At 39.9% G+C, this 15418-nt stretch overlaps 1 protein-coding gene across 4 annotated transcripts in view; it reads left to right on the top strand.

Moving 5' to 3' along the window:
• The first annotated feature begins 1699 nt into the window (after nucleotides 1–1699).
• The window catches only part of LOC139571083 (E3 ubiquitin-protein ligase MARCHF8-like), a 124068-nt gene continuing 110349 nt past the window's right edge, over nucleotides 1700–15418 (top strand). For 2 of the 4 annotated variants that reach the window (XM_071393616.1, XM_071393613.1), the window contains exon 1: nucleotides 1947–2081. The gene's annotated coding sequence lies outside the window, so the exon portion shown is untranslated. Of the gene's footprint in view, nucleotides 1908–1946; nucleotides 2082–15418 lie in introns of those variants that run through there. The other 2 variants (XM_071393615.1, XM_071393614.1) reach the window with 2 other exon arrangements.

Below are 15418 nucleotides of genomic sequence, written 5' to 3' on the forward strand. Positions count from 1 at the left end.
GACCGTTTTTAACCTCATATCTTATTATTCCAACATGGGGTTATAAGCCATCAAACACACTCTGTCAACTTGTGACCACCAGCCCCATCGCAGGGATTGGAAGTTATACAGTATGCTATTTGTTGTCACAACGTTTGCTAGTAGTTTATTCCTTTTGTAACAGGAAATGAAGCAATATAAGTCTTAGAAATAGCCTTTCTTTGATTGAACGATATTCCTAACAAAATTCAGCACTTTATGCCGTGAGAAGAACATATTACATTTTCAATACATTTGTGTGTGTTTGCACATGCATGTGTGCGTATGTGAGTGTGTGGCAGAAAAAATATGTGTGTGAGATAGAGGCAACGAAGGGAGCTTTTATAGTACAAGCCCAAAAGAGCTTGGGATTCATTATAATGGTGTGGATAGTGACTAACCCCACATTTCATGTGACAACCATACTAGGGAAGTAGGGTGCTGCTGAAAAAACAGAATTTTTAATTTGATTAATAATAAAAATCATAGCTTTTTTTTAAAACATATTTCTTCCCAAAAGTAGTGCGTGGGCAAAAATATATATAATCTTCCAACCACCCCCTGACAAAATATTCTCAGCAATGTGACAACCAACCTGTGAGACAACCAACCTTGGGTCTCCAATTGTCAGATGTATGTACATTTTAACAGTCAACTAAAATCCTAAATCATCCTCAACTTCCTAATTTTCATCATCATCATGCAAATATCTCAACATGAATATGACAAGCCCCTATCAACAGTGGTTTAATGCAGTTTCATGCCACACCCCTTAGCTAATCTCATGTTATTTTACCATTTTTGCCATGAGGCTGAGATTTTTTGTTGTTGCTGTTTTAGAGCTCGAGGATTCTTGAAAGACAGGACAATTTAATTTTTTTTTAATCAAATGCAACTAACTGGATATATGTCAATTCGGTCAGACACCATAAAAGGCATTTAATTTTTACCATTATTGTCGAACAAGTGTTTAAAGGCCTCGATTGCTTAATGCGAACATTAGATTATTCAATTTTGTAATAAAAAATCTCCAAACTTATTTTTGTTTTGTTTTTATAGGTATATTAAATTCTCAGAGGCTAATTTAGTTTGCATTTTGGCATGTTTTTCTAGATTTAGAACATAAAACAACATTTATAAAGCAAACATTATCCCTTAGGTCTAGCACTGTAAATACTTCAATTGTTTTAACATATGTTGCAGAACAGTGATTACAATATAAACAAAACATTTATTTTAAGGGTTTAGTCATCAGTGACTGAGTTGACAAGCCACTGACAGAGTTGACAACAGATACTGAAAACAGACATTTTTTCCTGTAAAAAATAAAAGTTAATTACGAACATATGAAATAGAGGGAAAATGATTCATTTGAAAATCCCCAATAAACACATTCATCTGTCTGATGGAGTTGACATTGGATAAAAATCTGTCGGAGTTGACAAAAATTGTATTTTTCTTATTCAATCAAGTGGTATACACAGTAGCAGTTTAATATTTCCTCAGAGGCTTTATGACTTTAAAACCGAATTAAATTAATATTGTATTTTAATCCATCAGGCAGATGGAGTTGACAGTTTATGGTTGTGACCATGGTGATTCCAATTGTGTTTAAATCTATCAAAAGCAGAGAAAAGTAAGCCCCCCCCCTTCTCTGACGTGCCAGCCTTACAGCCGTTTCTTCTACACGTCCTATTTTTTTCACTCAATTGTAACGCGGAAGTCAGTGAAGCATACTTATGCGGATGGGCGCTATGAAATATACTAAACATCATCACCATTTAGCCTGGGAGAAAGCGCCGGTGGGTGATCTTTTCTTGCTCTGCACCGTGTGTGCATTTTGAACGGGGGAAGTGAGCGTTTCATCGCCGCGGAGAACTTCGGAAAATGTAAATGTCTGGCTACATTGTAACTGCTGCGCCTTATATAAAAAAATATCACAGAGACGACGCATGTCTTGATGGAATAGCTGAGACTACGGATTGTGTGAATATCTGCATTTCACGATCACTGTAGCCTACATAAATACATAACTGACAGTATTTCTACAGCATAAAAATAAGGTGGGTGTGACATTAGCCTACTTCACAAATAGTATGTGCGATATGGACCCATAGCGAATCAGCTGCTTTATTCTGAATATATTTCATGTCAGCTAAGGCTAAATAGCCTAGGTGTAAATACAGTTTTGTCCGGTTGGCGAGTAGGTTTGCTGTTATTGATTTAATTTTGTTTGCACAATAATTCTGTCACATTCCTCTGCTCTTTGAGAATGCCACCACTAGGCTATTCTTCTTCCAGTGTTGGCATTAATTGTCCTTTATTTGTGATTATGTGAGATAATCAGATGGAATATTCTCGGATTGGCTACCCTAAATAATATTGCGCTGTTCTTCAATGTACCATCACATATTTACTGTATGGAAGCCCATTCCTGCTACCAAAACAAACAATAAGAAAATATCGATGTAAGTAAATATTTTGAGATACAGTACAGATAGGATATGTGGTGGGGTACAAATTGTTTTCCTGGGGCCCAGAGTTTGTCCTGATCTAGTAGGCTAACCAGATAAAACTCTGGATGCTAGTTGTATGGTACGACAATAATAAATCAGATGTAAAACAAACAGGTTTTATATGGACTATGATGGGAGCAGATTTTTTTTCTAAGCAGGTAAATGTTTTTTTTTAAACTAGAAAAACTCCTGGCCCTAGGGATGATGAAACCCTTAAAACCATGTCAAACTACAGCAACCTTGTACTTGTTAAGATGGCGCTGGAGAAGAAGGCAGACGTTTTACGTTCCCCCAACCAATTGTGTTTTTTGTTTGTTTATTTGCGTTGTTTGTAACTTATTTTGTACATAATGTTGCCGCTTCCATCTCTTATGACCGAAAATAACTTCTGGGCATCAGGACTGCGATTACTCACCACAGACTGGCAGAATCCTTGTATTCCTTTATTGAGGCTGATGCGAACGATATACTGCTTTCTCGGGAACAGGCCCAGATCCCCGTGATTTGCGTGAAGAGGAGGTGGAGAAAAAGGGTACGGAAGGGCGGGCTGCCTTCTGAGAATTCGTAGGCGATTGAATAAACCCCCACTTCCTTCCAGTCTGCTAGCAAACGTGCAATCTTTGGACAATAAAATAGATGATTTATGTGGAAGATTAAACTACGAACGGGACATTCAAAACTGTAATATCTTATGCTTCACGGAGACGTGGCTGAATGACGGCACTATAAACATACAGATGGCTGGTTATACGCTGCACCGGCAGGATAGAACAGCGGCGTCTGGTAAGACAAGGGGCGGCGGACTATGTATTTTTGTAAATAACTGCTGGTGCACGATATCTAAGGAAGTCTCAAGCTATTGCTTGCCTGAGGTAGAGTATCTCATGATAAACTGTAGACCACACTAGCTACCTAGAGTTTTCATCTGTATTTTTTGTAGCTGTTTACATACCACCACAGTCAGAGGCTGGCACTAAGACAGCATTGAATGAGCTGTATTCCGCCATAAGCAAACAAGAAAATGCACACCCAGAGGCGGCGCTCCTAGTAGCCGGGACTTTAATGTAGGGAAACTTAAATCTGTTTTACCAAATTTCTACCAGCATGTTAAATGTGCAACCAGAGGAATAAAAACTCTTGACCACCTTTACTCCACACACAAAAACACATATAAAGCTCTCCCCCGCCCTCCATTTGGCAAGTCTGACCATAATTCTTTCCTCCTGATTCCTGCTTACAAGCAAAAATCAAAGCAGGAAGCCCCAGTGACTAGATCAATAAAAAAAAGTGGTCAGATGAAGCAGATGCTAAGCTACAAGACTGTTTTGCTAGCACAGACTGGAATATGTTCCGGGATTCCTTCGATGCCATTGAGAAGTACACCACATCAGTCATTGGCTTCATCAATAATTGCATCGATCACGTTGTCCCCACAGTGACCGTACGTACATACCCCAACCAGAAGCCATGGATTACAGGCAACATCTGCACTGAGCTAAAGGCTAGACTCAAGGAGCGGGACTCTAACCCGGAAGCTTATAAGAAATCCCGCTATGTCCTCCGACGAACCATCAAATTGACAAAGCGTCAATACAGGACTAAGATCGAATCGTACTACACTGGCTCTGGTGCTCGTCGGATGTGGCAGGGCTTGCAAACCATTACAGACTACAAAGGGAAGCACAGCCAAGAGCTGCCCAGTTACACGAGCCTACCAGACAAGCTAAACTACTTCTATGCTCGCTTTGAGACAAGCAACACTGAAACATGCATGAGAGCACCAGCTGTTCTGGAAGACTGTGTGATCACGCTCCCCGCAGCCAATGTAAGACCTTTAAACAGGTCAACGCTCACAAGGCCGCAGGGCCAGACGGATTACCAGGACGTGTACTCCGAGCATGCACTGGACCAACTGGCAAGTGTCTTCACTGACTTTTTCAACCTCTCCCTGTCCAAGTCTGTAATACCAGCATATTTTAAGCATACCACCATAGTGTCTGTGCCCAAGAACACTAAGGTAACCTGCCTAAACGAACACCGACCCGTAGCACTCACGTCTGTAGCCATGAAGTGCTTCGAAAGGCTGGTAATGGCTCACATCAACACCATTATCCCAGAAACCCTAGACCCACTTCAATTTGCATACCGCCCCAACAGATCCACAGATGATGCAATCTCTATTGCACTCCACACTGCCCTTTCCCACCTGGACAAAAGGAACACCTATGAGAATGCTATTCATTGACTACAGCTCAGCGTTCAACACCATAGTGTCCTCAAAGCTCATCAATAAGCTAAGGATCCTGGGACTAAACACCTCCCTCTACAACTGGATCCTGAACTTCCTGATGGGCCGCCCCCAGGTGATAAGGATAGGTAACAGCACATCTGCCAAGCTGATCCTCAGCTGAGGTTCCCTCAGGGTTGCGTGCTCAGTCCCCTCTTGTACTCCCTGTTCACTCATGACTGCATGGACAGGTACGACTCCAACACCATCATTAAGTTTGCCGATGACACAACAGTGGTAGGCCTGATCACTACAACGACGAGACAGCCTTTAGGGAGGAGGTCTGAGACCTGGCCGTGTGGTGCCATGACAACATCCTCTCCCTCAAGACAGAGGAGATGATTATGGACTCCAGGAAAAAGAGGACCGAGCACTCCCCCATTTTCATCGACGGGGCTGCAGTGGAGCAGGTTGAGAGCTTCAAGTTCCTTGGTGTCCACATCACCAACAAACTAACATGGTCCAAACGCACCAAGACAGTTGTGAAGAGGTACAAAAAAAAATCTAATAATTGCGCCAACAGTTGTTGCCTTCTCACCAAGCTGCTTGCCTATTGTCCTGTAGCCCATCCCAGCCTTGTGCAGGTCTACAATTTTATCCCTGATGTCCTTACACAGCTCTCTGGTCTTGGCCATTGTGGAGAGGTTGGAGTCTGTTTGATTGAGTGTGTGGACAGGTGTCTTTTATACAGGTAACGAGTTCAAACAGGTGCAGTTAATACAGGTAATGAGTGGAGAACAGGAGGGCTTCTTAAAGAAAAACTAACAGGTCTGTGAGAGCCGGAATTCTTACTGGTTGGTAGGTGATCAAATACTTATGTCATGCAATAAAATGCAAATTAATTACTTAAAAATCATACAATGTGATTTTCTGGATTTTTAAATTACAGACCTCTACATGCTTTGTAAGTAGGAAAACCTGCAAAATCGGCAGTATACAAATACTTGTTCTCCCCACTGTACATATTACCTCAAATAACCTGTGCCCCCGCACATTGACTCTGTACCGTTATCCCCCCTGTATATATTCTCGCCATTGTTATTTTACTGCTGCTCTTTAATTACTTGTTACTTTTAGTTCTTATTCTTACATTTTTTAAAAACTGCATTGTTGGTTAGAGGCTCGTAAGTAAGCATTTCACTGTTGTATTCGGCGCATGTGACTACTAAAATTTGATTTGATAATTATATTTTAAAACTTAACTAACAGGGGGATGGGGGGTTCTTTACACAGACAAAGAGACAACAACTGTGATTGGACCATAGAACTAACAGGGCTGAGCTTGCTTTATTTGCAGAGTTGTATCCTGTAGGCCTTTGCATCTGTAATTAAAATGGAACTGTTATCACTATTGTGTTGATTGATTAATTCCAGTCAATCATTTTGGATTAAAAAGGCCTAGGGTAATTTCCGTGTAAAAGGACCCATGAGCACCAACATGTGAAGTTAATTAGAGCATATCAAATTGTGTCAAATGAAAGCTGAGTCTAGTTTTTTTTGTTGCAATACATTTTTCAAAAATGCTCCATCTGAGAAATTGGGAATAAGCAAAGTCTTTGATTTCTGGTCTAACAGATGGAAAGGGGGATTTAGATACATTCTTATAAGGTATTAGAAATACAACATAACACAATAATGTTGAACTAAAGAGCCCTGCCAACTAATATCAACACTTATATTTAGTTTTGGAGACATTTCTCTGCCTTCTGTATTTAAGAAACATTGACTTGTGACTTGAAATTCCGTTACCAAAAACTCATATATCTTTAAGATATACATGAGGAGGCAGGATAATGAAAGTTCACAGAAGTAACAAGGTAGTCCTATCAATTAGTTAGTGCTTTTATTGATATCAATTTTGTTTTTGAATTATTAAGTGATTAAAACTGGAAATTCCGTTATCAAACGGTATTTTCAGAAGGAAAGAAATCAGTAACTGCAATAGAATTGGGATCAAAGATAAATCATATTAGTCATACACCACAGTTGGGTTCCAAGTTTGAACAGCACAGTACAGTAAAGAACAGTGTATAGTACAGTAGAGTACAGTGTATAGTACAGTAGAGTACAGTGTATAGTACAGTAAAGTACAGTGTATAGTACAGTAAAAAACAGTGTATAGTACAGTAAAGAACAGTGTATAGTACAGTAAAGTACAGTGTATAGTACAGTAAAGAACAGTGTATAGTAGAGTACAGTAAATAACAGTGTATAGTACAGTAAATAACAGTGTATAGTACAGTAAATAACAGTGTATAGTACAGTAAATAACAGTGTAGAGTACAGTGTATAGTACAGTAGAGTACAGTGTATAGTACAGTAGAGTACAGTGTATAGTAGTGTATAGTACAGCAGAGTGTATAGTACAGTAAATAACAGTGTATAGTAGAGTACAGTGTATAGTACAGTAAAGAACAGTGTATAGTACAGGTAAGAACAGTGTATAGTAGAGAACAGTGTACAGTAGAGTACAGTGTATAGTACAGTAGAGTACAGTGTACAGTAGAGTACAGTGTATAGTACATTGTATAGTACAGTAGAGTACATTGTATAGTACAGTAAATAACAGTGTATAGTACAGTAAATAACAGTGTAGAGTACAGTGTATAGTACAGTAGAGTACAGTGTATAGTACAGTAGAGTACAGTGTATAGTAGTGTATAGTACAGCAGAGTGTATAGTACAGTAAATAACAGTGTATAGTAGAGTACAGTGTATAGTACAGTAAAGAACAGTGTATAGTACAGGTAAGAACAGTGTATAGTAGAGAACAGTGTACAGTAGAGTACAGTGTATAGTACAGTAGAGTACAGTGTACAGTAGAGTACAGTGTATAGTACATTGTATAGTACAGTAGAGTACATTGTATAGTACAGCAGAGTGTATAGTACAGTAAAGAACAGTGTATAGTACAGTAAAGAACAGTGTATAGTACAGTAGAGTACAGTGCACAGTAGTGTACAGTGCACAGTAGAGTACAGTGCACAGTAGAGTACAGTGCACAGTAGAGTACAGTGCACAGTAGAGTACAGTGTAGAGTACAGTAAATAACAGTGTAGAGTACAGTAAATAACAGTGTAGAGTACAGTAAATAACAGTGTATTGTACAGTACAGTGTATAGTAGAATAGTGTATAGTACAGTAGAGTACAGTGTATGGTACAGTAGAGTACAGTGTATAGTAAATAACAGTGTATAGTACAGTGTATAGTAGAGTATAGTAGAGTACAGTGTATAGTAGAGTAAATAACAGTGTATAGTACAGTAAATAACAGTGTATAGTACAGTAAATAACAGTGTATAATACAGTACAGTACAGTAGAGTACAGTGTATAGTACAGTGTATAGTACAGAGTAGAGTACAGTAGAGTACAGTGTATGGTACAGTAGAGTACAGTGTATGGTACAGTAGAGTACAGTGTATAGTAGAGTACAGTGTATAGTACAGTAAATAACAGTGTATAGTACAGTAAAGAACAGTGTACAGTAGAGTACAGTGTATAGTACAGTAGTGTAGAGTACAGTGTATAGTAGAGTACAGTTTATAGTACAGTAAATAACAGTGTATAGTACAGTAAATAACAGTGTATAGTACAGTAAATAACTGTGTATAATACAGTACAGTGTACAGTATAGTACAGTAGAGTACAGTGTATAGTACAGTGTAGAGTAGAGTACAGTGTATGGTACAGTAGAGTACCGTGTATAGTAGAGTACACAGTGTATAGTACAGTAAATAACAGTGTATAGTACAGTAAAGAACAATGTATTGTACAGCACAGTGTACAGTAGAGTACAGTGTACAGTGTGCAGTAGAGTGTGCAGTAGAGTGTACAGTACAGTGTAGAGTACAGTGTACAGTGTATAGTAGAGTACCGTGGATAATAGAATACAGTGTATAGTACAGGAGAGTACAGTGTACAGTGTGCAGTAGAGTGTAGAGTACAGTGTAGAGTACAGTGTACAGTGTAGAGTACCGTGGATAATAGAATACAGTGTATAGTACAGGAGAGTACAGTGTATAGTAGTTAATAACAGTGTATAGTGCAGTAAAGAACAGTGTATATTACAGTAGAGTACAGTAGAGTACAGTGTACAGTGTATAGTAGAGTACCATGGATAATAGAATACAGTGTACAGTAGAGTACAGTGTATAGTAGTTAATAACAGTGTATAGTACAGTAAAGAACAGTGTATAGTATAGTAGAGTGCAGTGTATAGTAGAGTGCATTGTATAGTACAGTAGAGTACAGTGTATCGTACTGTACAGTGTATCGTACAGTAGAGTACAGTGTATCGTACACTAGAGTACAGTGTATCGTACAGTAAAGAACAGTAGAGTACAGTACAGTAGAGAACAGTGTATAGTAGTTAATAACAGTGTATAGTACAGTAAAGAACAGTGTACAGTAGAGTACAGTGTATAGTAGAGTACAGTGTATAGCAGAGTGCAGTGTATAGTAGAGTGCAGTGTATAGTACAGTAGAGTACAGTGTATCGTACAGTACAGTGTATCGTACAGTAGAGTACAGTAGAGTACAGTGTATCGTACAGTAGAGTACAATGTATTGTACAGTAGAGTACAGTGTATTGTACAGTAGAGTACAGTACAGTAGAGTACAGTACAGTGTATAGTACACTAGAGTACAGTGTATAGTACACAAGAGTACAGTGTATAGTACAGTAGAGTACAGTGTATAGTACAGTAGAGTACAGTAGAGTACTGTGTATAGTACAGTAGAGTACAATGTACAGTAGAGTACAGTGTATAGTACAGTAGAGAACAGTGTATAGTACAGTAGAGTACAGAGCACAGTAGAGTTGAGTACACTATATAATATTGTATTCTACTGTACTATACTCTACTGTTCTGTGCTCTATGGTACTCTACTAAGCTCTACACTACTTTGATGTCCAAACTTGTGAAACATAGACGTCTATGATTGGTTTGGTCTTGTTTAATGGCAGAGCTATTAAAATAATAGCCAGTGTGTAGAATAATACTCAAATATGCAAAGGAGGATTTTGCATATTTATACATTTTGTGTACCTATTCAGGATACATCACCATGAAGAGAATTGCATTCATATCCATCATTATGCATTTCTGGGGTGGGTATATTTTGTGGAACATTCCAACAGGAATCTGTTCCAAAAACGTTGTAAAGTACAAGGTTGCCAACAAACAACGCATGCAAAGTAGCACGATCAATTCAACAAGTTGACGAATAGGCATCAACTCACCACGTAGGTTATTCTTAATGTTTGTCCATCGGCTACCAGAGTGAGGACCGACATTTTCCGGAATAAATGTGGTGAGTGAAAAACTTTAATTAAATAGCCCATTCCCAACCTGGTATCTTATTCTGCCGCTATACAACTTTGTATGCGTTGTTTGTTGATAACCTTGTTATTTACGAAGTTTTTGTATCAGATTCCTGTTGGAACATTCCACAAATTATACCCACCCCATTTCTGTGTAGTACAGATCAGGGACCTATGATGAAATTATGTTAATGCAATTCCGGAACAAGGTGTAAATCCACTTCACTTACTGTAGTTCAATCAGCAAAAATATATATTTTTAAAGTCAGTGTGTCAAGTCATAGATGACAGAAAATGATTTCTGCAGACATCGTTGAATCTTAATTCGGAGCAGAAGTTAAGAGTTTTTTGAAAACGTGGACACAACTGTTAAGCGTGGTCCTTGTGCATAGATTTGTATGGTTTTTTAAACTTGGAAATCAATGGTTTTTGTTTCCCATACATTTTAAATCATGAGTCAAATCAGTCTAAACAACTGTACTTTGTTCCTCTTTTCCAATGTTTTTTCAAAGTTTTTGTGCCAATATTTTTTTATTAAACCAAATCAAAAGTGCTGGGGGAAATGCCAGCTCGCCACACATTTACTGGCAGCTCTGCTGTGCTAGTCTCTTCAACATGGATAGATGGGCATATCCACATAATACAACAAATGAGGAAACATAACCTATATGTATGATATACTATCTCAAAAATATGATATTATTTAAATTGCTAATTACACATTTCAACAGTTTTAAATAGTATCGTCAAAAAAGAAAATATTGGTGGCGTGATTGTGATTACATACATATTGGTGTGCATTAATAATAATTAGATAAACCATAGGTCGGTGACCGATGAGAATTTACATTTCATTTTCATATTTTAATTGTCGTAACCAAATGTTCACAGACTGCGCGAGACACCTCTATTCTGTGCCGCTGCTGCGCGATAGCCAAGCCTACAAAAGCAAGGTTTGTTGAATTGTATCCTTACCTAGGTTTGTGCATAGTCTGTTATCATTATGCTGTGCATCTCCCTCTCCCTCTCCCTCTCCCTCTCCCTCTCTCTCTCTCTCTCTCTCTCTCTCTCCCTCTCTCCCTCTCTCCCTCTCTCTGTGTGTGTCCTTAAATCACCACAGCAGCTGTGGACTCATGTTTTTCTTTCCTCTTTATTTCATCATCACTTCATCATGATGGACGGTTGGATCCGTTTTACTTCATTTGCTGCCATTTCCCTGTCACCAATTAATTTACTGCTGTGCTTTGGACTTCATCAACCTCAATTGGAACCTTATTCTTATACCATTTTCCTCTCAGACTCCTATTTTAGATGGGTGTATGCATGCTTGTGTTTGAAGGCTATGCAGGGCCAGCCCTAGACTTTTGGGGGCCCTCAGCGAGATTTGGTTGGGGGACCCCCACACCTCACGGGCATGACATTTTAGTGGCCCCCTTCTTGATGGCGGAGAGAAACATTTGAATTTATTTAGTTTATTTCCGGCAATTCTACGTGTTTTGCCATGGGGAGTAGAGAACATGTTGCAGTTCTAAAGCAAGATTTCTGCAATTCTACATATTTTGCCATGGGGTGGTGAGAAGTTTAGCAATTTTATAACGTATTTTAGTCCATTCTCATTTTGCCATCGGGTAGAGATATTTTTTCGTAGTTTTAAAGCTAATTTCCTGCAGTTCTACACATTTTGACTAGACTTATGCCATGTTAATGATATCTAAGTGAGAGTGACTAACAAAATAAATGTGGGCCCCATAGAGGTCAGGGCGCCTTTGCGCATGCCCTGTGTGCCTGGTTGGTATTCGGCCATGATAGCTGGCTAGACTACCTTACCAATCTAAAAATTGTTAGCTGACATGGCTAATTGAGGGACTGTCAGTGACTGACATAACAAGAGGAAAAACTGCTGATGCACAACCAAATGTCAAAATTGCACTTTGTGTATTCTACTCTTCTAACTCTCCACAGAAAGTTGAGTCCGCGACTTGAGTTATTTTTTGGAGGGGTAGGGAGCCCCTAGAGGCCGGGGGCCCTAAGGGACCACTTATGCCTGGAGTACTGGCCAACAAGCCAGTAGAGTTGTATTGTATTTGGTTGTATTCATGTCAATAGGAGAGAGTCCAGCTGCCATGACACTTGTGTGATCGAAGAGGTGTTTCCAATGGGTAGACCGATTCTATACATCTTGGTATTATCTTTGCTAAAGCTTACAAACGTAAGAGAGAGAGAGAGACCTGAGAAGAGACAAAGAGGGAGAAATTATATTTAAACTTCCCAATTAAGAAGCTACATCTGGAGAGAGGCGTTTCAAATCTGTCAATGAATGTGGGGAAAAACAGACAGAGAAGAAGAGAGAGCCAAGCGAGTATGCTGTTCTATTGTCTGCTAGCATATCAGCTAATTTGTTCTCTTAGAGTAATTTGGAGAGAGAATGGGATCGGAACGTCTGAAAGCTTTTAGGAGCTATCCTCCAATTAACTATTCATCTTAATTTCTTTTCATGGTGTGACACAATGTGGTGGTGATTCTTAAGAAAGTCCTCGTAGGTAAAAGTGAGTTTGGAGTAGCAGAAGATTGATTTGTACATTATCACTCATTCCCTATTGTGTTAACTTAAATATAAATACATTTTTAAACCAAATTAATTTTACTAAGTCCAGGAGAGAAATTTGGAGTTAATTATGAGTCATATTTAATTAACTTCAAACTGTTAAAAAAATATATACACTGCTCAAAAAAATAAAGGGAACACTTAAACAACACAATGTAACTCCAAGTCAATCACACTTCTGTGAAATCAAACTGTCCACTTAGGAAGCAACACTGATTGACAATAAATTTCACATGCTGTTGTGCAAATGGAATAGACAACAGGTGGAAATTATAGGCAATTAGCAAGACTCCCCCAATAAAGGAGTGGTTCTGCAGGTGGTGACCACAGATCACTTCTCAGTTCCTATGCTTCCTGGCTGATGTTTTGGTCACTTTTGAATGCTGGCGGTGCTTTCACTCTAGTGGTAGCATGAGACGGAGTCTACAACCCACACAAGTGGCTCAGGTAGTGCAGCTCATCCAGGATGGCACATCAATGCGAGCTGTGGCAAGAAGGTTTGCTGTGTCTGTCAGCGTAGTGTCCAGAGCATGGAGGCGCTACCAGGAGACAGGCCAGTACATCAGGAGACGTGGAGGAGGCCGTAGGAGGGCAACAACCCAGCAGCAGGACCGCTACCTCCGCCTTTGTGCAAGGAGGAGCAGGAGGAGCACTGCCAGAGCCCTGCAAAATGACCTCCAGCAGGCCACAAATGTGCATGTGTCTGCTCAAACGGTCAGAAACAGACTCCATGAGGGTGGTATGAGGGCCCGACGTCCACAGGTGGGGGTTGTGCTTACAGCCCAACACCGTGCAGGACGTTTGGCATTTGCCAGAGAACACCAAGATTGGCAAATTCGCCACTGGCGCCCTGTGCTCATCACAGATGAAAGCAGGTTCACACTGAGCACATGTGACAGACGTGACAGAGTCTGGAGACGCCGTGGAGAACGTTCTGCTGCCTGCAACATCCTCCAGCATGACCGGTTTGGCGGTGGGTCAGTCATGGTGTGGGGTGGCATTTCTTTGGGGGGCCGCACAGCCCTCCATGTGCTCGCCAGAGGTAGGCTGACTGCCATTAGGTACCGAGATGAGATCCTCAGACCCCTTGTGAGACCATATGCTGGTGCGGTTGGCCCTGGGTTCCTCCTAATGCAAGACAATGCTAGACCTCATGTGGCTGGAGTGTGTCAGCAGTTCCTGCAAGAGGAAGGCATTGATGCTATGGACTGGCCCGCCCGTTCCCCAGACCTGAATCCAATTGAGCACATCTGGGACATCATGTCTCGCTCCATCCACCAACGCCACGTTGCACCACAGACTGTCCAGGAGTTGGCGGATGCTTTAGTCCAGGTCTGGGAGGAGATCCCTCAGGAGACCATGCGCCACCTCATCAGGAGCATGCCCAGGCGTTGTAGGGAGGTCATACAGGCACGTGGAGGCCACACACACTAGTGAGCCTCATTTTGACTTGTTTTAAGGACATTACATCAAAGTTGGATCAGCCTGTAGTGTGGTTTTCCACTTTAATTTTGAGTGTGACTCCAAATCCAGACCTCCATGGGTTGATAAATTTGATTTCCATTGATCATTTTTGTCTGATTTTGTTGTCAGCACATTCAACTATGTAAAGAAAAAAGTATTTAATAAGAATATTTCATTCATTCAGATCTAGGATGTGTTATTTTAGTGTTCCCTTTTATTTTTTTGAGCAGTGTATATTTCAGGAATAAGGCATCACTACACATACAAACGAAATACTTGCCCATCCTCACTCATCTCCTCCTCCTCATCATCATCTTTAACATTAGTTTGTGTCTATAGAACAGAGTTTCCTCTTATGAGAACTCATGTTCAGGAGAGGACAGTATAAAATGTAGTCAGGGGGGATTGTTTATAAAAGAGTCCAGCGGGGTTTCAAAGTCACTGATGAAGTTTGTGTCTATAGAAGACAATTTCATGGCCAGGGGAGGATATTGTACATTATACAACATCCAGTGTCTTTTCTAAGGCTCTGATGAAGTCATTCATTCTTTATAACTGAGGTAATAAGGTGGTTTATGTGTGGACATGCGTGCTTCATTTTTCGCTTTTAGAGTCTCTTTCTCCCTGCCCTATCATATCACCAGTCTAAAGAAGCTTGTCTTATTTCATAGAATCCCTTCAAAGGCCAGCAGACACAAAGGTGTGTACTCAAGAGCAAATTCCTACTATGTTAGTCATTGTACCCAGTCCTTTTTGATTGTTCAAGAACATGATGTAGATTGAAATGACACACATACACCAAAACACACCAGCTTATTTCTTGGGTGGCAATAAATAAGCTGGTCATAAATATTTAAAAAACTAAAAGCATTGTATTTGAGAGCATTGTATTGTATCATTCACTAAACCCTAAACCTCAACAAAGTCTTCTAATGAATAATGTGGAAAATTAGCAAATTGAGTATACTAAACTGCTTGGTGTAACCCTGGATTGTAAACTGTCATGGTCAGAACATATTGATACAACAAATGTTAGCTAAGATGGGGAGTGGTCTGTCCGTAATAAAGAGCTGCTCTGCTTTCTTGACATCGCTATCAACAAAACAAGTCCTACAATCAAAAAGGACTAGGTTTGTCACACCTGGGCTAATGTCCAGTCATATGGCCAAGTGCTACAAAGGGGGACATAGGCAAATTACAATTG

Source organism: Salvelinus alpinus, chromosome 3 (assembly GCF_045679555.1).
Source record: "Salvelinus alpinus chromosome 3, SLU_Salpinus.1, whole genome shotgun sequence".
Classification (NCBI taxonomy): Eukaryota; Metazoa; Chordata; class Actinopteri; order Salmoniformes; family Salmonidae; genus Salvelinus; species Salvelinus alpinus.